Here is a 21,389-nt window from a genome sequence, read left to right as displayed (position 1 = left end):
AGACGTTGGCCAGCAGGGCACCCTGGGAAGGGCTGGAGGCCCCCTATTTCGAAATAAGCGTCTACACAGCGCTTAGCAATTTCGAAATTGGCGCTATTCCTCGCGGAATGAGGTTTACCAATTTCGAAATAAGCCCTCCAGTATTTCAAATTAATTTCAAAATAACGGAATGGCTGTGTAGACGCTAGGAAAGTTATTTCAAAATAACGGCTGTTATTTCGAAATAACTTTGCTGTGTAGACATACCTAGAGGCTGTGTCGAGACTGGCATGATTTTGCGGAAATACTTTGAACGGAAAAGTTTTTCCATTCAAAGTATTTCCGCGAAGGAGTGTCTAGATTGGCACGGATGCTTTTGTGCAAAAGCATCCGTGGCCCGTATAGACGCGCTTTTGCACAAGAAAGCTCCGATGGCCATTTTAGCCATCGGGCTTTCTTGCGCAAAAAATTAGGGTGTCTGTCTACACTGGCCCTCTTGCACACGTATTCTTGCACAAGAGGACTTATCCCTGAGCGAGAGCGTTAAAGTATTTGCGCAAGAAGCACTGAATTCTTACATTAGAACGTCAGTGTTCTTGCGCAAATTCAAGCAGCCAGCGTAGACAGGTGGCAAGTTTTTGCGCAAAATCTTGCCAGTCTAGACGCACCCAAAGTGAATTAAGCGACAGGTTACATGCGCTGGTCCCTGTACACTGAATGCTTGGTTGGTCGCCTGAGAGATACTCAAATGCCTTCCAGCTGATTAGCAGAGCGCCCACAGCCAGCAGCATGTGTGTTTCTCTTGATGGTGCGCATCCGCACATGCCTTGGTGCACAGAACAAAATTTATTCCCCACTTGGATGGAACAAAATTAGAGGGCCCCTTGGTTCCATGCCGCAGTTAGTAGCTCTGCAGTTTCAGATTTGGCTTCTACTGAGCTCCTGGGTGACTCTCATGTCCGCCTGGCAACTTGTTACCACCTCTCCCGGTCCCTCAATCAGGGACAGTTCCTCAGATCAGTCCCCTCCAAAGAATGACTCTAGGTCAGGACGTTCCCTCCCGTCTTCTGCCGCAGAAACTCGATGGGAAAAAAACCATTTCGTTTCCCCACAACCGCCCGGTGTTCCTTGGGGGCCGTGTTAGCCCTTCGACCAGCCGGCCTTCTTGCTTCCGAGGTGCTGACAAGAAACTTCTCTTTTCTAGGTTTTGTGTCTTTTCCTAGTTGCCATTCAAAGTCTTTTTTGGCCTGTCTAATTATCCTTTCACACTCGCCAGCCTTTATGTGCCTATTTTCCTCAGGGGTCTTTGACTTCCAACTTTTACAAGATGTTTCTTGTCTCTACCTGCCTCCCTTGCTCTGTGGTTTTAGCCACGGTGGCGTTATTTGGCTCTCTCGCTGTGCGCGCGTCTTTTCAATCTGGAGCACGTACCCAGTTTAAGCCTCTTTTAAAGGCGTCCACGCAACTTGCAGGCCTTTCACCATTGTGACTGTTCCCTTTCGCTTCCATTTAATTAAACCTCCCTCATTTGGGGGAGCTTTCCAAGTGCCGTGGGGGACAGGGTTGTAAACCAAAAGGACCTGGACACACTGGAGAAATGGTCGGAGGTCAATAGGATGAAATTTAATAAGGACCAATGCAAAGTGCTCCACTTAGGAAGGAACAATCCGTGTCTCACACACAGAATGGGAAGCGACTGTCTAGGAAGGAGAACGGCAGAAAGGGATCTAGGGGTTATAGTGGACCACACGCTAAATTTGAGTCAACAGTGCGACACTGCTGCAAAAAAAAAAAAAGCAAACCTGATTCTGGGAAGCATGAACAGGAGTGCGGTGAGCAAGACAGGAGTCATTCTTCCGCTCTGCTCTGCGCTGGTTAGGCCTCGGTTGGAGTTGTGTCCAGTTCTGGGCACCGCATTTCAGGAAAGATGTGGAGAAACTGGAGAGGGTCCAGAGAAGAGCAACAAGAATGGTGAAAGGTCAAGAGCACATGAGCTGTGAGGGAAGGCTGAAGGAATTGGCCTTGTTTTGTTTAGAAAAGAGAAGACTGACAGTGGTTTTCAAGTGCCTAAAAAGAGGAGGAGGGCGGGGTGGAAATTGTTCTCCCTAACCTCTGATGATAGAAGAAGCAATGGGCTTAAATTGTAGCAAGGGAAGTTGAAGTTGGACATCAGGAAAAACTTCCTGTTGGGGGGGGTTAAACACTGGAATAAATTGCCTAGGGGGGTTGTGGTATCCCCATCTCTGGAGATACTGAAGAGCAGGTTGGACAGACGCCTGGCAGGGATGGTCTAGATGGTGCTTGGTCCTGCCGGGAGGGCAGGGGACTGGACTTGACGACCGCTCAAGGTCCCTTCCTGTTCTCGGATTCTACACTCCTGTGGTTTTCTAGAATTCCGCTTCGCGGAGGGGGGGTTCCCCCCTTCAAGGCTGGGCCATTGCAGGACGTTCCAGGTGCTGTTCCCAAGCGGTTGGACCTCTTGGACAAGTGAGGACTAAATTGGGACTTCTCCTGTGGTTCCCGGGATGAGCTGATCCAGCTGCCACGTCTCGTGTCTAGACACTTTCCCTCTGCGTCCTGTCCCGGGAGACCCGGCGTCCCCGTCAGTATGGGGCTTGGGCTTTCGGATTCGAGAGCCTCTCTAATCTCCCTCGGCGTTCCCCGCTCCGTGCCCCGTCCAGCTCCGGCGGTATGTTCCTGCGGCATTTGGGTCCACAGAGATTCACTGGCGAGGTTTACTCCGTAGGATTCGGTGCTTGCTTGCGTGTGTAGCACTCCCCACGCACACACCCCCCAGCGGGGCCCGCTCCGTCGTTCCTATGTATTTTTAATTGGGATTCCCATGTCGCGTCGACTGCTCACTTAAAACCCAGTTCTCCCAGCTGGGCAGGTGGCGTCCTTACATCCGGAGACAGGCACGTATCAGACTGGCCCATGCTGAGCTGTCGGCCTTCAGGTGGGGTACCGGAAGGGGACTCTTTCGCTGGACGGCTTCTCTTCCGGGCCTTCCTGGACTTTAGCAACTTCTCTCCTCTCCTGTTGACTAGGATATATAAAATCCTGTGGACTACACCCTCCTCTAAGGGTCCAAGCCACAAGCTCCTCCACGCTCTCCCCCACCCCTTAGTTTTCAAACTCCGCTCCAGCCTTTCCAACTGTACAAGCCCGCCGGCCGGTTCCTCTGGGGCATCGGGGGAGCCCATCCTTCCTGGGGAGACTCCTCCCTTCCCAAAGTTGCCCCAGTCGCTGGTAAATCTAACCCTCTCCTCCCGACACCATCGTCTCACCCGCGCAGCCAGACCCTGCCGGCCGGCCCGCCTACCTGGCCCCGCGCATGTGATTGGCTTGTTCCCCTCCCACAAGAAAAGGCAACTGAATAGGCAGCAGGTTTAAAACACAGGGACGGCTTTCTGCATGCCACGCACGGCCAACCTGTGGAACTCCTTGCCACAGGATGTTGGGAAGACCAGGACTTGGAACGGGATTTTAAAAAGTGCTAGATAAATGCATGGAGGTGAGGTCCATCGATGGCTGTTAGCCAGGCTGGGCAGGGAGGGTGTCCCTAGCCTCTGTTTGTCCGAGGCTGGGAACGGGTGACAGGGGAGGGATCACTGGATGGTTCCCTGTTCTGTTCGCTCCTCTGGGGCACCTGGCATTGGCCGCTGTCGGCAGACAGGACACTGGCTTGGATGGATCTTTGGTCTGAGCCGTTCTGATGTACATGGAACTGGAAGCATCTACTAGGGAGGTCCTGGGTTTTAAACCTCTTCCCAACTGCTTACATTTGGCCTCCAGGACCTCTCCCCTACTCCCCCCTACGTCGGAGGGTCCGTACATGCAACTGGGACTTCCAGCTCCGTCCCGGCGCCGCACGAAACTCGGTCAAGATGTCACCTTTGAACCCTGCAGCCCGAGGTGGCCTCACAAAACCCCCGCTCCCTGTATTTCTAACGATCCCATCTCTCACTCGACTGGCCGGTCTCTTCTAATAACGTGGGGGTCCCCTGCAGCCTTCCCGCTAACAGCTTCCGTGCGTGTGCGGAATAACAGTTGCTCTGTGCACCGAGGCATGGGCGGATGTGCACCCCCCGGAGTAGCACATGCTGCCGGCGTTTTGCTCATCAGCCGGCCGGCCCCGGACTCTCTTCCAGGAGGCTGCCCGAGCGTGCAGCTGGCCGGGGACACTGGTCCCCTGCCCCAGAGAGGTCTCCTCGGTGCGAGAGGCCACCGGGCACCATCAGGAAGGAGGGTCCCCGGAACCGGCTCGTTTCCCGCTGTTCCGGCTGGAGGTTCTCCTTCCCCGAGACGTCCCTCCTCCCCAGCAGCGCGCAGGCTGTCAGACTGGGGGTGGGGGAGCGTCTCTCGTCTCCCGCCGCTGCTCCAGTTCTGCCTCTCCGGGATCCGGAGCCGGGACTCGGGCTCCAAAGGCACCGCCCCTCCGGGCAATGGGCCGCGCGGCAGTCGGGGAAGAGGCCGGGCGCACCCTGCGGCTGGAGGTGGCGCCTGCCTGCTTCATGCCCGGGCCGGGCCGTGTTTCCCGGGGGGTGCGGGGAGTCAGTTTCCTTGGTGGGGACAGCCCCTGGCCGAAGTTCAGAGACGGTTTCTCAGGCGTCTCTGGCTCATGCGCCCTCTCGAAAGGGCAAATCTGGCTGTTAAATGGTCCAAAACCTGTGTCTGCAGGGCACATGCGCCAGCCCCATGGAGCCCCATGGCAGCTTCACGGAGCCCCCTGGCAGCCGCACTGAGCATGCTCCAGCCCCACAGAGCCCCTGGCAGCCGCACTGAGCATGCTCCAGCCCCACAGAGCCCCTGGCAGCTGCACTGAGCATGCTCCAGCCCCATGGAGCCCTCTGGCAGCCAGAGCATGCTCTAGCCCCATGGAGCCCCTGGCAGCCACACTGAGCATGCTCCAGCCCCACGGAGCCCCTGGCAACTGCACTGAGCATGCTCCAGCCCCATGGAGCCCCTGGCAACTGCACTGAGCATGCTCCAGCCCCACGGAGCCCCCTGGCAGCTGCACTGAGCATGCTCCAGCCCCGCGGAGCCCCTGGCAACTGCACTGAGCATGCTCCAGCCCCATGGAGCCTCCTGGCAGCTGCACTGAGCATGCTCCAGCCCCATGGAGCCCCTGGCAACTGCACTGAGCATGCTCCAGCCCCACGGAGCCTCCTGGCAGCTGCACTGAGCATGCTCCAGCCCCACGGACTCAGGGGCGGGGGGCAGGAGAGGCCTCTCTGGAACATGTCACTGAACCCAGGCGTGGAGGTCAGGTCCCAGCAAAGCTGTAGCTGCCTAGCAAAGGAAACGCGAAGAACTACGGAGTCAGAGCATTAAGGCTGCAATGCCAAGCGCACCCGGGCTGGGGGAATTCAAGGGTTAATCCTGACTACTCTGCCCCCCACCGCCCGTGGGTCTGCACCAGCGTGCCCTGGGGTGGCCTCTCAGGAGAGATTCAGGGGCCACCTAGCTTTTTAGCACCGCACTCCCAGAACCGGCAGCCTGTGTTTCTCCTGGTGGTGCCCATCTGCATGCGCCTTGGTGCACAGAACAAAATTTATTCTGCACATGGAGGGAAACAATTAGCGGGAACACCAGCCTGCACTTTGATCTCGCCCTTCACAGCATGAGCTCACCCTACTTTCCCCACAGGATCTCGAGCGCAGTCACGTACACACCCCCATCCGAGGTGGGGGACCCCCCGGGGGGGTCCTGCCCAGAGGCCACAACTGAGGTCAGGGCCTCCCCCATCCCGCAGCACCGTCCCCCCAACAGAGACCAGGGGGCTCGCCCCCACTCGGATCCTGCCCCAACTGAGATCCAGCCCCCAGTGCGTCCCTGCTCCCCGAGTTCTCTCTGTGCTGCCAGCTCACAGCCTGTGGGAACCCAGGCCCCTCAGCCCCCATTGTCCAGTGGGGAACCAGACCTGCCCCCCATCCCCACCCATTTCGACAAGGCAGGAGCCCCTGCAGGGCTGTGTCTGGGGGAGAAAGGGGGGTTGAGTGGAGATTTAGGCAAACCCCCGGACTCCCCAAATCCAGGCCCGCTGCACCCCCTGGGAACCCCACAAAAATACTAACCCTGACCAGGGCTCTGATCCCAAAACATGTCCCCTCGGTTCCCCCCACCCCCCGCAACCACGGTACACTCCGGTACGGCCTGCACCTGCCCACCCAGGCCCCAATGCGGCCCCTTCCCCCCCACAGCCTACATCCTCCCCAGCCTTCCTACACCCCCACCCAACCCCCCGCAACCACGGTACACTCCGGTACGGCCTACACCCGCCCACCCAACCCCCCGCAACCACGGTACACTCCGGTACGGCCTGCACCTGCCCACCCAGGCCCCAATGCGGCCCCTTCCCCCCCACAGCCTACATCCTCCCCAGCCTTCCTACACCCCCACCCAACCCCCCGCAACCACGGTACACTCCGGTACGGCCTGCACCTGCCCACCCAGGCCCCAATGTGGCCCCTTCTCCCCCACAGCCTACATCCTCCCCAGCCTTCCTACACCCCCTCCCCCACTCCACGCAGCTTATATCCCCCATCCCAAAACACAGCCTCCTCCCATCCCCAACCTGCACCCCCATCCCCAACACGCAGTCCCTCCCCCACCTCACACAGCCTGCACCCCACCCCAATACGCAGCCCCTCCCTCACCCCACACAGCCTGCACCCCACCCCCAACACACAGTCCCTCCCCCACCCCACACAGCCTGGACCCCATCCCCAACACGCAGCCCCTCCCCCACCCCACACAGCCTGCACCCCACCCCCAACACGCAGTCCCTCCCCCACCCCACACAGCCTGCACCCCATCCCCAACACGCAGCCCCTCCCCCACCCCACACAGCCTGCACCCCATCCCCAACACGCAGTCCCTCCCCCACCCCACACAGCCTGCACCCCATCCCCAACACGCAGTCCCTCCCCCACCCCGCACAGCCTGCACCCCACCCCCAACACGCAGCCCCTCCCCCACCCCCCACAGCCTGCACCCCACCCCCAACACGCAGCCCCTCCCCCACCCCGCACAGCCTGCACCCCACCCCCAACACGCAGCCCCTCCCCCACCCCGCACAGCCTGCACCCCATCCCCAATACGCAGCCCCTCCCCCACCCCGCACAGCCTGCACCCCACCCCCAACACGCAGCCCCTCCCCCACCCCGCACAGCCTGCACCCCATCCCCAATACGCAGCCCCTCCCCCACCCCGCACAGCCTGCACCCCACCCCCAATGCAGCCGTCACCGGCCCACCCCAGGGCCAATGCCCAGCACCTCTCCCCAAACGGAGCCGTTTGACCGCAAAGCCATTGCTCCCCCCCTCCGACACACACGTGCTATTCTGGGGCCTGTCCGCCCCCTCCCATCCCTGCCTCCTCCCCGCACGCCACGGGGGAGACGATGCCAGCCCGGGCGGGGGAGGGCTGGAGGTACCGGGGGGGGGGGGGCAGAGGAAATAGGGGGGCCGATCTGCGGGGAGGGGGCTCCCGCGGAGGAAAAAGGGGAGAAATCCCCCTTCGCCGCCCCCCACCCTCCCCGGCTCGGCCCGGGCCGCGCTCACTCCCCCCGCCCGCCGCTGCCCCTCCAACTCCTCGCATGGCGGGCGGGGGGGGGGGGAGGGATGCGGGCGGGGGGCGAGCGGGGGCGGGGGCCGGGTTCAGCACCTTGCGGGGGGGCGGGCAGCCCGGGTCCCCTCCGATCGCGGGTCCCTTCGTCTTCCCCCTCCTCCGACCCCGGATCCTGCCCGTCTTCCGACGCCACAACGCGCCTCCCTCCTCCGCCTCCGACGCGGCTCCCCTCCCTCCTCCCGCCGCCCCCGGACCCCCCCCCCGCCGCCCCCCCCACGGGCCCCGCGCCGCCACGGCCCGGCTCCGGGCGCTAATTAGGGTTTCCAGTCACACGGCGGTGCAGGGCCCTGCGCGCTCCCCCCCCCCCGCCCGGGATGCGTCCCCCTCCCTTCCCCTGCACCTTCCCCCCCCCCCCCCCCCCGGCTGGACACCCCTCCCTGCCTTCCCCTGCACCTTCCCCCCCAGCCGGGACGCCTCCCCCTGTTCACACCCCCCCCCCCCCGCAGACACCTCCCCGCTCCTTCCCTCCCCTTGCACCTTCCCCCTCCTTCCGTCCTGGATGGACACCCCTCCCTGCCTTCCCCTGCACCTTCCCCCCCGGCCGGGACACCCCCCCTGTCACCCCCCCCCCCCCGAGACACCCCCCCCCCCCGCCGGGACACCTCCCCGCTCCTTCCCTCCCCTTGCACCTTCCCCCTCCTTCCGTCCTGGATGGACACCCCTCCCTTCCTCCCCCTGAACCTCCCCCCCCGCAGGCACCTCCCCCTCCCTGTGTCCCCCTGAACCTTCCCCTCCCCCCCCCGCAGGCACCTCCCCTTCCCCCTTCTACCCTCCTCAGTCAGGCACCACCCCCTGCACCTTCCCCCTCCATCCTCTCCCCACCTGCCTCCCCAGCCCTCCAGGGCATCAGGCTCCGAGCAAGACCTGGAACATGGAGCGACTGGCCTAGGAATCAGGAGGCCCTTTAAACTCCCGCCCCTCCTGGCCTGGGTTTCTCAGGGTCACTGGCCTCCCCCCAGCTCGTCTCCGCCCCCACAAACTCCGAGTAGCCCTTGGTCCAGCCTGCGCCCCCTGGGGAGCCCCCCGGGCAGCACAACTAGCCCTCCGGACAGTGGGAAACCGAGGCAGGCGGAAGGCAATGCTGGTCGCCCAAGGCCAGTGCCCAGCTCGCGGGGCCGCCTCTCTCGCGCCCCGGGGGTTTCCGAACCCGGGAGCAGCCAGCCCCCTGCCAGCAGGCCTCCCCTGCTCAGCTCTAGCACGACCCCGATATGGGCTGGGACCGGGGATGACCTGGCGCCGGACCCCGGCTAGGCAGGCGAGGGTCCCCCTGGCTGTGAATTACCGAACCCCACAGGCCCAGTCTTCCAAAGCCCCCTCTTCAAACCTGCCTGACCTCCCGCCCAGAGCCTGCCCACGGCCTCGCGTCTCATTTCCTGCCTCAGTTTCCCCGCGGACGGTTCGTGAGCCAACGGACGGGACAAAAGGTTCCTCCGCTTCCCTGCGGGTCCCCCCGCCCTGCTGATCCAGCCTGGGGCTGGTCTGCCCTAGGAACGCGCCTCGGGCCGGCGGCGTCCCTCCGGTGTGAAAAATCCACCCCCACCCCCCGCAAGACGGAGCCTACGGCGCAGACAGCGCTGGGTCACCACGTCTGCCGGCCTCGCCAGCGCCTCGAGGGGGGCAGGAGCCCCCCCGCCCCCCCAGCCTAGGCGGCATCTCCACTGCAGCTGGCTAAGTGGAGGCGCGCTCTCCGGGTCCAGCTCCCCGGGCGCGGGCCCGACCAGCGCGCTGCCCACTTTGCTTCGCCTCACCCCGCCGAAGGACAGGCATGGGGGCTGCGGGGTGGGGCAGAGAATGGGAGCTTTGGGGGGGCACAAGGGGCTCTGGCTTTGGGGGGCAGGGCCGGGGCAGGAGCGGCTCCCACTCCGGGGCGGGGGCGGCGCTAAGGCAGCTTCCTGCCTCTCCTGGCACCGCAGACCGGGATGCCCCCAAAAGAGCCGGTTCCAAGCCCATGGGAGTGGGGAGCTAGTGCACAGGGCAGGGGCAGGGCACGGAGCCCAGTGCGCCCCCCGCCCCACCTAGGAGCCCGGCCGGCTGCAGCCACTTCTGGGGAGCAGCGCAGCCTGCGGTGCCAGGCCCAGCAGGGAGCTGCCGTAGCCCCCCCACACCTGGTCCCCCTGCAGCCCCAGCGCCCGACACACCACTGCCCCGTCATAGGCAGGCGGGAGCCAGGTCGGCAGAACTCCCCCCGCGGCCTAGCGCTGTCTACACCGGGGCCGTCTCTCGGGGCGGGGGTTGGATTTTCACCCCCCCGCGGCGGCCGCCGCCGCTGTCCAAGCCTCACGCGGCCCAGAGCCCGAGGCTCAGCCTCCCCACGCCGGAGGACCTTTGGGCCCCCCACCCCGGGGTGCCTCGCTCCCCCCACGGCCTCCCCCAAGCCATGAGGCGACTGTCACCCGAAAGGAGATTCTCTTCTCAAAAAACCCCCCAGCAAATCCAGTCACGTTCCCAGCTGTGTGGCGCACACAGGGTGGGGGCGTGGGATGCGGGGGGGTGGGGGGGGGCAGCCAACTAGGCAGCTGAGGGGAGATGGAAGGGTTACGGCATGGCCTGCTCTCACCTCTGGAGAGGGAGGCGGCTTCCGGACCCAGACGGGGTCCCTGGATGGGCCAGGTGTGGCCCCGACACCCAGCGAGAAACAGGGGCGCCTGGACGAGTAGCTACCACCAAGCAGGGCTCCCAAATGCATCGCCCCAGGGGACCCCAAACAGCCCGAGGGGGGGTGGCTTTTACTTCACCGGGCAGGTTTCAGACAGAGGGGGAAGGGCCTGTCCCCACCGGCTCCCGGGAGAGTTACACAGTTCTCGGGCCACGGGGCCGAATCTCCCACACCCTGACATCTCCCTCGCGCACCGAGCCGGCTCCCCTTCGCCAGGCACGGTTCCCAGGAACGCAGCCGCGACACCAGAAAACCGGGCCAACTTTTCCGAGGAGGGCTTGAACGGTGGGGCCGGCGGAGCGCTCGGGGCGGGGGCCAGCTCTCCCGCTGGGAGACACAATCCATCCGGACTGGGGATCGGACAAGCGGGGGCCGAGTCCCGCGGAGTTCGGACCCCACCCCGGTCAACGCGCTCCCCCCGTCCCCACATGGAATGGAATGAACAAAGGGGGCGTCGCCCTGAGTGAGCCCCGCCCTCGCGCCCTGCGGGGCTGGCTTTGTAAAGCGCCGGCTCCCAGAGTCAGGGGCCGCTGTTTCTCCACACCCACTGTTTTGCCCACGAAGCCACCGAAAGGGTCCGGGCACCAGCTAACGGCTCAGAAATCAGGAGGCCAAGAGACGGCGCTTCCGGGGGGGGGGGGGGGTTAAAACTCCTGGGGCTGACGACACCCCGCTGGCCCCATCCGGGACGGCTCCCAACTTTCCGGAGCTCCGACATTTCTCCCATCAGGCCGCTCCCATCTCACCACCTGCGCTGTGTGCCAAAATCATGATGCAGGGCCCAGAAATCCAGAGACTGGCTCACAAATCAAAAGATTTTTTTTAACAAAAATAAGAACATCAAGGCAGCCAGACGGGTCAGACCAAAGGCCCATCCAGCCCAGTGTCCTGTCTGCCGACAGTGGCCAACACCAGGTGCCCCAGAGGGAATGAACAGAACGGGGAAACATCCCCTAATCCCTTCCCAGTCGCCCATTCCCAGCCTCTGGCAAACAGAGGCTAAGGCCCCCCTCCCGGCCCAGCCTGGTGGACCTATCCTCCATGAATTTATCTAACTCTTTTTGAACTATGTTACAGTCCTGCCCTTCACAACATCCTGCGGCGAGGAGTTCCACAGGCTGCCTGTGCGTCGTGCCTTGTGCTTGTTTTAAACCTAAGCTTTGGGGGCAGGGGGCTGAAACTATTTGAATACTGGGAGCTATTGAACCAAACTGTAAACCCCTGTACAACCCAGCACTCCCCGCACCCCTAATTCCAGCATTGATGCGAATCGTATCGCTCTAACTGGGGGACCCCATGTTGCTGTGTTAGGAGAGGGAGCACAGTCCCTGCGCGCCAGGCAGGAACGCATCGACCTCTGTCACATCCCCCCCTTGGCCTCCTCTTTTCCCAGCCGAAAGGTCCCCGTCTTACTCGCCTCTCCTCACGCGGCAGCCGTTCCGCCCCCCTCCGCGTCTGGATCGCCCTTTTCCAATGCCGGTCCCGCTGGCTGGAGATGGGGTGACCCCAGGGGCCAGCAGCAGCCACGAGGCAGGCGCCCCGTGGATTCCCAGGGAGGCGACTTGAGCCCTCTGCGGCTCATTGAATTTGCCTTCTGTTTTCGGGGCCGGTTTGTAACCTTCTCTCCCCCACCGTCCCGTTCGCCTTTAAGCCCAGGGCTCCCGCAAGGGGGACTTCCGGAAACACCCTCCCACCCCCCGCAAAAAAAATCCACAAGACTCACCGCCAGCCTGCCACTTTGCCCCCCGAAATTCCCCGCCGAGTCCCCTCTGCCAGAAGTCTCATGGCTTGCCGCCGACCGTGATCCGTCGGCGTGGAAAGCCAGAAGGGCACGTTAGGCTGCCTCGTCTGGCGTCTGGCCACCTAGTCAGCCCCGTGACTGCCCCCTCGGCACCCCCCTCTTCCACGAAGGCGTCCCAGCCCGGATCTGAAGCCCCCAAGGGATGGAGACGCCACCGGCTCCTTCGGGGAGGAGGGGGGAGTTCTGCTCCTTCCTCGCCCCTCCGCACGTTTAAAAACACCCCCCTCCTTTTCCGTCGCCCGCATCAGCTCCCCCCGCGTCGCGCCTCGCTCTGCCTTTCCCGCAGCGCCCGGGACGGTAGCACCGTGCAACTCTCCTCTGCAGTGACACCCACAAACCCTCCGCAGCGCACACCCTGCTGCTGCGCGCCACCCCCAGCGCACCGTGCCGAGCCCGGGTGCCGCACAGGCCTGAATGGGACCGCGGGAGGGTCTAGTCCCATGCCCGGCCCCCGAGGCGGGACTCAACAATCCAGCATCTCTCCACCAGGGCCACACCTGCCCAGAGGGAGGGCGCACAGGCCTTCCTGGGGCAGCATGCACGCCGCCGGCCTTGTCGCCCCGCTTCACCACAGGCCCCGTGAAACGGGCGTGCGAGCGAAGGCCATGCGAGCGAAAATTTCCACCGGTGACTTGTTTGTACGGCTGTGGAGCCCAGACACTACAACGTACGGCCAGCACGCCCACGCCCATTGAGTTACTTTATCACAACTCAGAGAGGAAGCCAGGGGGAGCGCGCTGGGTCACTTGTGTGTGTCAGGGTCTGATTTTGTACACGAGTTGTTCTCAAGGGAGGTGGAACTGGGGAGCCCAAGGACAAAACGGACTCCTGGAAGAGGCCCGGCACTGTGGAGGGGCAGGGATGTAAGGAACGGAGCACTAGACCGGGAAGGGACCTCGCGGGGTCCTCGAGTCCAGTCCCCTGCCCCCACGGCAGGACCACACGCCATCTACACCATCCCTGATAGACGTCTGTCCAACCTGCTCTTCAATATCTCCAGAGACAGAGATTCCACAACCTCCCTAGGCAATTTATTCCAGCGTTTCATCTGCCCCCTGACAAGCAGGAACTTTTTCCTAATGTCCAACCTCAACCTCCCTTGCTGCAGTTTAAGCCCCTTGCTCTAGACCAGTGTTTCTCAACCAGTGGTAGGAGCCCCCTTAGGGGTACTCAACACAACTGAAATGTGGAGAAAACTGAATTTTTGTTGTAAGTTTTACAGCTCTTTATTATTTTTGTACTTTTTACACCCAAACGTTATCGCCCGCCTGGCTACGATTAAGTTGTTTAAACAAACGTGTTGCAATGGTAGAAAAAAAGATTGCGTGTCTGACAACTGTAGGTACTGGGGGTACATGTCATTTTTTTAAGGGGTACTTTATAAAAAAAAGATTGAGAAACACTGCTTTAGACCCTTCCGACAGGCGTGTCTAACCTGCTCTTAAAATTTTCCAGTGATAGAGATTCCACAACCTCCCTGGTCAATGTATTCCACTGGGTAACCTGATCGGCACCCCCTCCATCCTGCAGCTCCGCCCCTTCCTGAGGCTCCACCCTTGCCCCACCTCCTTCTGGCCCTGCTCCGCCCCCTCCCCGAGGCTTGCCCACCCGCCACTCTCTGCCCTCCGAGTTGGGCAGATTTTCCTAATGTCCAGCTCAAACTGCCCTTGGTTGTGGCCAGTGTCTTAGCCTCAGGCTATGTCTACACTGAAGTTTTTTTTGCAAACGAGGATATGCAAATGGCACGCTCATTTGCATATCTCCTTCAGATTCTTTTTGCAGGAGAGGTTTTGCCGCTAAAAAGCCCCGTGTCGACAGCACCATGTGTCAGAAAAAACCCTTTTTTCGCAAAGCCGCGATTGAGGAATAAGGGGTCTTGCGAAAAGAGGCGGGGTTTCCAACAAGAGCGGCAAAACCTCTTGCGCAAAAAGAATCGGAAGGAGACATGCAAATGAGCGTGCTATTTGCATATCCTCTTCCGCAAAAAAACCCACAATGTAGACATAGGCTCAGAGCTGAAGGGGAAATTTTTTTTTTTCCTCCTCCCTCCGTGTAACAACCTGAAAACAGCGAACCCGCCCCACTTGGTCTTCTCCTCTCCAGACTAAACAACCCCCGTGTTTTCAATCTTCCGTCCCTGTGTATTCATATTCCCCCTCCCTTGTCTCTCCTCTTACAGTTCGTTTGCAAGCTCCGTGGGGTGGGCCTGTCGTTCTGATCTGCGTTAAAACCTGCCTCGCGCCGCACGCTCCTGGCTCGTGACGGGCTGGTCGACAGGCGGACCGAGGGCCGAATCCGGAGCAGCAGAAGCTTCGGAACAGGCTCCAAAATCTTTAAGTTACACATGGTTACCCTGGTTGTCATTATTTCTGTTTTTCTTTCCTCCCGAGTCTGGAACTTGACTAGACCTTAACCGAGACATTTGTGTGACCTGCACACCTAGGCTACGTCTACACTGGCATGATTTTCCGAAAATGCTTTTAATGGAAAAGTTTTCCGTTAAAAGCATTTTCGGAAAAGTGTGTCTAGATTGGCAGGACACTTTTCCGGAAAAGCACTTTTTGTGGAAAAGCGTCCGTGGCCAATCTAGACGCGCTTTTCCGCAAAAAGGCCCCGATTGCCATTTTCGCGATCGGGGCTTTTTTGTGGAAAACACTACTGTGCTGTCTACACTGGCCCTTTTGTGCCAAAGTCTTTCGGAAAAAGACTTTTGCCCAAACGGGAGCAGCATAGTATTTCCAGAAAATCACTGACGATCTTACATGAGATCGTCAGTGCTTTTCCGGAAATTCAAGCGGCCAGTGTAGACAACTGGCAAGTTTTTCCAGAAAAGCGGCTGATTTTCCGGAAAAACTTGCCAGTCTAGACACAGCCCTAGGCTATGTCTACTCTGGCGGGTTCTTGCGCCAGAAATATGCCAATGTGGCTAAGCGTGGAATATTGCTGAGCCTCATTTGCATATCTAATGAGCCGCCATTTTTGAGGAAGAGGCTCTTGCACCAGAAGGAGCATCTACACTGCCCCTTCTGGCACAAGAAAAACCCTCTTGCGCAATGCTTAAGCTTAAGCTTTCTAGCTCCTATGCTGAGGTCCCAGGTTCAAATCCCTTGCTGGGGGGGTTGCATTTGCACCTGGACAAAAAAATAATTGACTCTCCCTCGCCTAGACGTGCAGGAATACAAATAAATAAGTGACTAGATATTTTAGAAACTGCAGCGCCTCCTGCTGGTGAGTCTGGGCATTAGCTCTTCAGCGCCCCCTTTTGGCTGGAGTCACACCTGCCGTCACTTTTTTTTTTTCCCTCTTCACACCACTTTGTGTTAGGGCCCGCGTCCCTCCCAGACTGCCCTGCCGCAGCACCCCCCCCACTCTGGGGTCCTCCCACTCAGGGAACCCCCCCAGCCCCCCTGACTCATTGCCAGTCTTCTTCTAGGCCCTGCCTCAGGGGCAAACTGCTGTCTGGAATGGCCACTCAGCATTGGCGTGGGCCTGCAGTCTTCTGCTCCCTTGGCTCTGTCCCCAGCCCTGCTCGACGTCAGGATACCTCCAGCTTCCCTGGCTGCCAGGTCCCTCCTGCTCCCCAGCCGGACTGAGTCTGAGTCTCCCCCACCACCAGGAGGCCCTATTTATACAGCCCCGGCTGGGCCCTGATTGGCTGTGTCTGCCTCAGTGGCTCTCCTTAAAGGGCCAGCGCAGGGCAGACGCCAGGGCACCCTTCCCCTGGCTGGGAGAGGCGCTTCTCCCTGGCCCCAAGCTGCTGCGGTAAGAGGGGGCTGGAGTTTCCCCGCACCCTGAACCCCTCAACCCCAGAGCACTGATTTAAAGAAAGAAAAACAAAACTTATTTGAGTCCAGGACCCTTCTGGGTAAATCTAGTAATAACTAACAGCCACAGTGCGGCTGTTCCACCCCCCACCCACCCCCGATTCTCCCCCACCTGCCCTGGGGGCCCTGAGAAACAGGGACTCATAGGTGCGACTTCTACTTTGCCCAGGGGGTGCTCCAGCCTGAGGCTCCGCCCCTTCCTGAGGCCCCGCCTCTTTCCGGCCCCGCCTCCTCCCGAAGGCTCCCCCCTGCCACTCTCTGCCCCCTCCCCACTTCCTCAAGCCACGCCTAGACTCCTGGTCCCCCCCCACCCCCCCACACACACGGCTGCTCCAGCCCTGGAGCCCTCCCGGCGTCGCCGCCCATGCGGGCACTAGCCCCGTGCCGCCGTGCTTTGCACTAGTGCGAGAGCTCACTGAGACAGCTCATTCCCCTGAGGGGCCCCCCCTCTTCCAATCTCAGCCGGGGTCCGCGCGGCACCTGCCATACGGGGGCACCCGACGTCGGAGCCGCCGGCAGACGCCAAAATCACCTCCCTTGCTGTACACGGGGGGGGGGGGGAAGGGGGCAGCTGCCACGGCTGTATTCTCTGCACACACATCCCCCCCCCCCCCCCCGTCCTCTAACCCACAGGGCTAGGGCCGGGGCCGGGGTGGGATTCAAACGGGGGAAGAGCCATGCGAGTGTCCCCAATGTGCGTCCTTTAGAAACTGCCTGACAGGGGCAGGGTCTGACGCGCCCTTTCTGGAATTCTTGGGGGGCAGGCGTGCAGGAGTGGGGGGAGAGGGGATGGGGAAGAGGCAGGAGTGGGACCCAGTGCAGGCGTTTGAGGGAGCAGGAAGGACTGGAGTGGGAGGGGGCAAGATCTGTTATGCTTTGGGCGCAAATGTATCTCCTGGGGCGAAAGGGCGGGGGGGGGGGGGAAGAGGATCAACACGTAAACGAGTTAATTAAACATCCAATTAATTATCCAGCCAATCGGATCTGGAGCCAGAGGGAAGCAGCTGGGAGGATCAATACTGAAATAATCGATTCATGGCAAGCGGAGGGAGGGTGCCTGGGGTGGGGGAGGATGCATGGGGCGAGGGGGAGGGGGCATGGGGCAGAGGGGAGGGGGCAGGGCTGGCACTGGGGCAAATGTCCCCCCTGAAGTTTGTACACTCGCTCTAGGCGCCAGAGGCCCGGCCCAATCCGTGCGCGGTCCCCATCCCGCCGACGGCTCCATGGGAGATGGAGCGGGGGGGACGGGCGAGCGTGGACCAGAACAGGGTCCTCGCTGGAGACCAGAATTTGCCCCACGTGCCCAAGGCCCGGCCAGTGGGGGCAGAGCAGGGGGGGAAACGACACAAGGATGGTTTGGGGGGAGGAGAGGGCTGAAGGCCCAGGCCTCAGGAGGCCAGTGTGGGACCTCCGGATACTCAGAGCCGGGGCCTCCCCGAATTTCAGCCCCACCACAAGAACAGGGAGCAGCCTGGGGGCAGGAGGGTGATGTGGGGCGGGGGGAGGAGGGGAGGCTGTGCTCTCTCCCATTCCTTTCGCCTGCAGGATGCCCCACATATGCTCCATCGGAGGGGCCACTGAGGATGCCTCCCTGGACCCCCAGCGCTAAGGGGAGCAGCTGAGGGATCCTGGGGAGGGGATTCAGGGGTCCTGATCACTAGGCCCGATGAATGTGTGGGGTGGCAGGCATCAGGCTACCAGGCTGGGCGTGAGGGGCGGGTGCGGGTTGAGGGCTGATGGTCGGAGGGGGTGCAAGGCTAGGACTGGGGGGTCAGGCATTGGGGTGGGGGCTATGAGGGTGGGTGTGAGCAGGGGCGGGAGTTTGGGTTATCAGCGGCTGTATCCGGGGTCAGGGACGCCCTCTCCAGCACCAGACACTTGTTGGCACAGGTATCCCCACGCCGATACACCCGGGAGCACGGGTCCTCCACACAGGCAGCCCTGTTGCACACACGGCCACAGAACTGGGCCCTAGGGCCAGTCCACAGGGCCCGCAGCCCAGACACGCAGCACTCACGTCCTGTGCACCAGCCCCAGCCCGGACGTGTGTGACAGATGTCGGCTACAGGGTATCCCACCGGACATTATCCTCATGGTAAGCTGCCGTGCGTGGTATCTACACAGTCAGCCATCAGGGCCCGTGTCAGGCACGTGCTAACTACAGTGTAACCAGCGGTGCACTGTATCTACACAGTCAGCCATCGGGGCCCGTGTCAGGCATGTGCTAACTACAGTGTAACCAGAGGTGCACTGTATCTACACAGTCAGCCATTGGGGCCTGTGTCAGGTACGTGCTAACTACAGTGTAACCAGCGGTGCACTGTATCTATACAGTCAGCCATCGGGGCCCATGTCGGGCATGTGCTAACTACAGTGTAACCAGCGGTGCACTGTATCTACACAGTCAGCCATCAGGGCCCGTGTCAGGCATGTGCTAACTACAGTGTAACCAGCGGTGCACTGTATCTATACAGTCAGCCATCGGGGCCGGTGTCAAGCACGTGCTAGTAACAGGGTAACTTATGGTGTGTGGTATCTACACAGTCAGCCATTGGGATCAGTGTCAGACACACGCTAGCTACAGGGTAACCCGCAGTGCACGGTGTCTACACAGCTGGTCATCGGGGCCGGTGTCAGACCCGCGGTGCGAGTGATTTACACTGTACCCCATAGGGAACAACGGCAAACCCGTGGTATATCCACACCCCTTTTACCCCCGACTCCCCTTCCCAGCCCCAGGTCTGCTCCCGGGCCCTCCCCCGCTGCCTCTCCCTCACTTCTAGCGACCGAGCCCAGGCCTGCGCATGCAGGGGCGGCCCGACCTGCTGGTGCCCTGGCTGGTCCCCTGTGCCCGCAGGTGGTTGGCGTGGCTATACACACACACACACAAACCTTGCGGAGGGCAGGGACCTTGGCCCCGTGCAGCTCCGCACCCGAGCAGCTGGGAGGAAAGCAAGAACCAGCTACCCCCTTTCCTCTCCAGAGCTGGGGAGGGCCGGGAGCCAGGACTCCTGGCTCCCCTTCTAGGCTCCATGGGAGGAGTGGGGGCTAGTGGTTAGAGCAGGGTGCTGGGAGCCAGGACCCCTGAGTTCTTGCCCTTCCTTGGGGAGTGGGGGCTAGTGGTTAGAGCAGGGGGACCAAGCAAACTGGGCCTATGCCCAGGACACTGTAGCCAGAGGGTGAGGAGCGAGGGGGCCTGGGTATTGCTGGGGGGGCGGGCGATGTGGTAGGGCAGGGGGGCAGAGGTAGCAGGAAAGGGTGAGATGCAGGGGACGCTGTGCTGAGGTTAGGGGCACAACGCTGGGGTGGTGGATGTGGGGGGGCCCATGCATGCCAGTGGAAAGGGGGGTGCTATGCCTGCCAGGGTCAGACCCACCCCAATACAAGTGCCCCCAGGGTGCTATGTTCCCCCAGGCCGGCCCCCTGGGGGAGGGGAGGGCCAGGAGCCGGGACTGCTGGGTGCTTATCCCTGGCTTGGTTTTGTGGACTCCCTGTGCCGGCGCCCCCCACCCTGGGTCTGTGTGCAAGAGGGAAGGACAACCCTTGGGGGGGGGGAGCTGCAGTGAGTGGGGTGGAACCCCCCCCCCCCCCCGCAGCTGCAGAACAATGAGAGGACAGAAGGGGGGGGTTGGAGCCTGGGGGAGACCGAAAAGGCAAGTCTGTAACTTTGCCCACAGGCCAAGTCGCTAGCGTCCACCATGGGGGGGGGGGGGGAGAGGTCACCCAGAGGCTGGGGAAAGACCTCGGGGTCCCAACTCCTCCTAACCACTGAACTCTGCTGCCCTCCCAGAGCTGGGGAGAGTCCCCAGGAGTCCTGGCCCCCCTGATGTAACCACTAGACCCCCCTCCCCTACCAGAGCGGGGGAGAGTCCCCAGGAGTCCTGGCCCCCCTGCTGTAACCACTAGACCCCCCTCCCCTTCCAGAGCGGGGGAGAGTCCCCAGGAGTCTCCCCCCCCTACCCCCGCAACGAGTGCGGAGCCAGAACAGAGGGTTGCAGGCCAGGGGAGCTGGGCACAGTGGGGAGGGAGGGGAGGGGAGGGGAGGGGAGAGGGTGTGGGGGGGTTCCCCTCAGCGTGGGGCCCATCCCCCCCCCCCCCCAGCCCCGTCTCAATGTCAGCCGCTGGAGCCGGGCTGCCTGGCAAAGGGGACGTGAGGAGCCTGCCGATGCGGCAGGATGCAGAGACCGGCTCTCGCCGCTCGGCTCCCTCCCCCCTCCCGGCCTGGCCTCCCGCCCCCCAGCCCCCCATTCTTTGTCCGACATCCCCCAGCCCTTCCTGCCCCCTCCCCCATTAGACAGGCTCCCCCCATCTATCACCCCCCACCCGCCGAGGGACTGCCAGCGTCAAGAGACGTAAAATCGCAGGGCTGGACAGGAAATGGGGCAGCCCCTCACTCCCGACCCGCAGCCCCTGCCCCCCAGCCCTGCCAGTGCCCCTCACTCCCGACCCGCAGCCCCTGCCCCCCAGCCCTGCCCCCCCCAGCCCTGCCAGTGCCCCTCACTCCCGACCCGCAGCCCCTGCCCCCCCAGCCCTGCCCCCCCAGCCCTGCCAGTGCCCCTCACTCCCGACCCGCAGCCCCTGCCCCCCCAGCCCTGCCAGTGCCCCTCACTCCCGACCCGCAGCCCCTGCCTGCCCTGCCCCCCCACTGCCCCCCCAGCCCTGCCAGTGCCCCTCACTCCCGACCCGCAGCCCCTGCCCCCCCAGCCCTGCCAGTGCCCCTCACTCCCGACCCGCAGCCCCTGCCCCCCCAGCCCTGCCAGTGCCCCTCACTCCCGACCCGCAGCCCCTGCCCCCCCCCCCCCCCCAGCCCTGCCAGTGCCCCTCACTCCCGACCCGCAGCCCCTGCCCCCCCCAGCCCTGCCAGTGCCCCTCACTCCCGACCCGCAGCCCCTGCCCCCCCCAGCCCTGCCAGTGCCCCTCACTCCCGACCCGCAGCCCCTGCCCCCCCAGCCCTGCCAGTGCCCCTCACTCCCGACCCGCAGCCCCTGCCCCCCCCCAGCCCTGCCGCCACAGCCCTGCCGGTGCCCCTCACCCCCGCCCCACAGCCCCTGCCAGCCCAGCCCAGCCCAGCTCCCACCCCAGCCCTGCCGGTGCCCCTCACTCCCGACCCACAGCCCCTGCCCTCCAGGTTCCGTCAGCACAGCCCTGTCCCAGCTGGCCCCTGCCGGAGTGGCACCATCCTAGCACACCCAGGCTCCTTCGCTGGGCCTGGGGGCTATTGGCCAGAGCAGAAACTGCCCCCCCCCGTCAGCCCCTGCCCCTTCCCCACCACCCCTAGGAACCGCCAGCCCCTCCCCATCTCCCCTTCTGTAGGTCCCCCTCCCCCAGTGCCAGCCCCCTATCTGGTCCAACTCATCTCAGGCCTGCAACGCGCCCAGCCCCCTGCAGCCCCCGGCCCCTCCCGCAAACCCCCAACAAGACCTGACCTCCCCCCCCCCCCCGCCACCTCACCCCCCCCCCCCGTTCCCCGTCAACAGCTGCCCCCACCCACCGGCCG

General features: G+C 62.6%; 1 protein-coding gene across 3 annotated transcripts in view; it reads right to left on the bottom strand.

Annotated features, from left to right (window-relative positions):
* The window catches only part of LRRC4B (leucine rich repeat containing 4B), a 42,271-nt gene that overhangs the window by 18,419 nt on the left and 2,463 nt on the right, over window positions 1-21,389 (bottom strand). Inside the window, exon 1 of one of the 3 annotated variants that reach the window (XM_075914909.2) lies at window positions 7,648-7,800. The exons of 1 other annotated variant lie outside the window; for it this stretch is intronic. The gene's annotated coding sequence lies outside the window, so the exon portion shown is untranslated. Of the gene's footprint in view, window positions 1-7,647; window positions 7,801-21,389 lie in introns of those variants that run through there. One more of the 3 variants, XM_075914910.2, reaches the window with a different exon arrangement.

Source organism: Pelodiscus sinensis, chromosome 18, assembly GCF_052426305.1.
Source record: "Pelodiscus sinensis isolate ZL-2025 chromosome 18, ASM5242630v1, whole genome shotgun sequence".
Lineage (NCBI taxonomy): Eukaryota > Metazoa > Chordata > Testudines > Trionychidae > Pelodiscus > Pelodiscus sinensis.
This window is presented reverse-complemented; position numbering and strand designations above follow the sequence as displayed.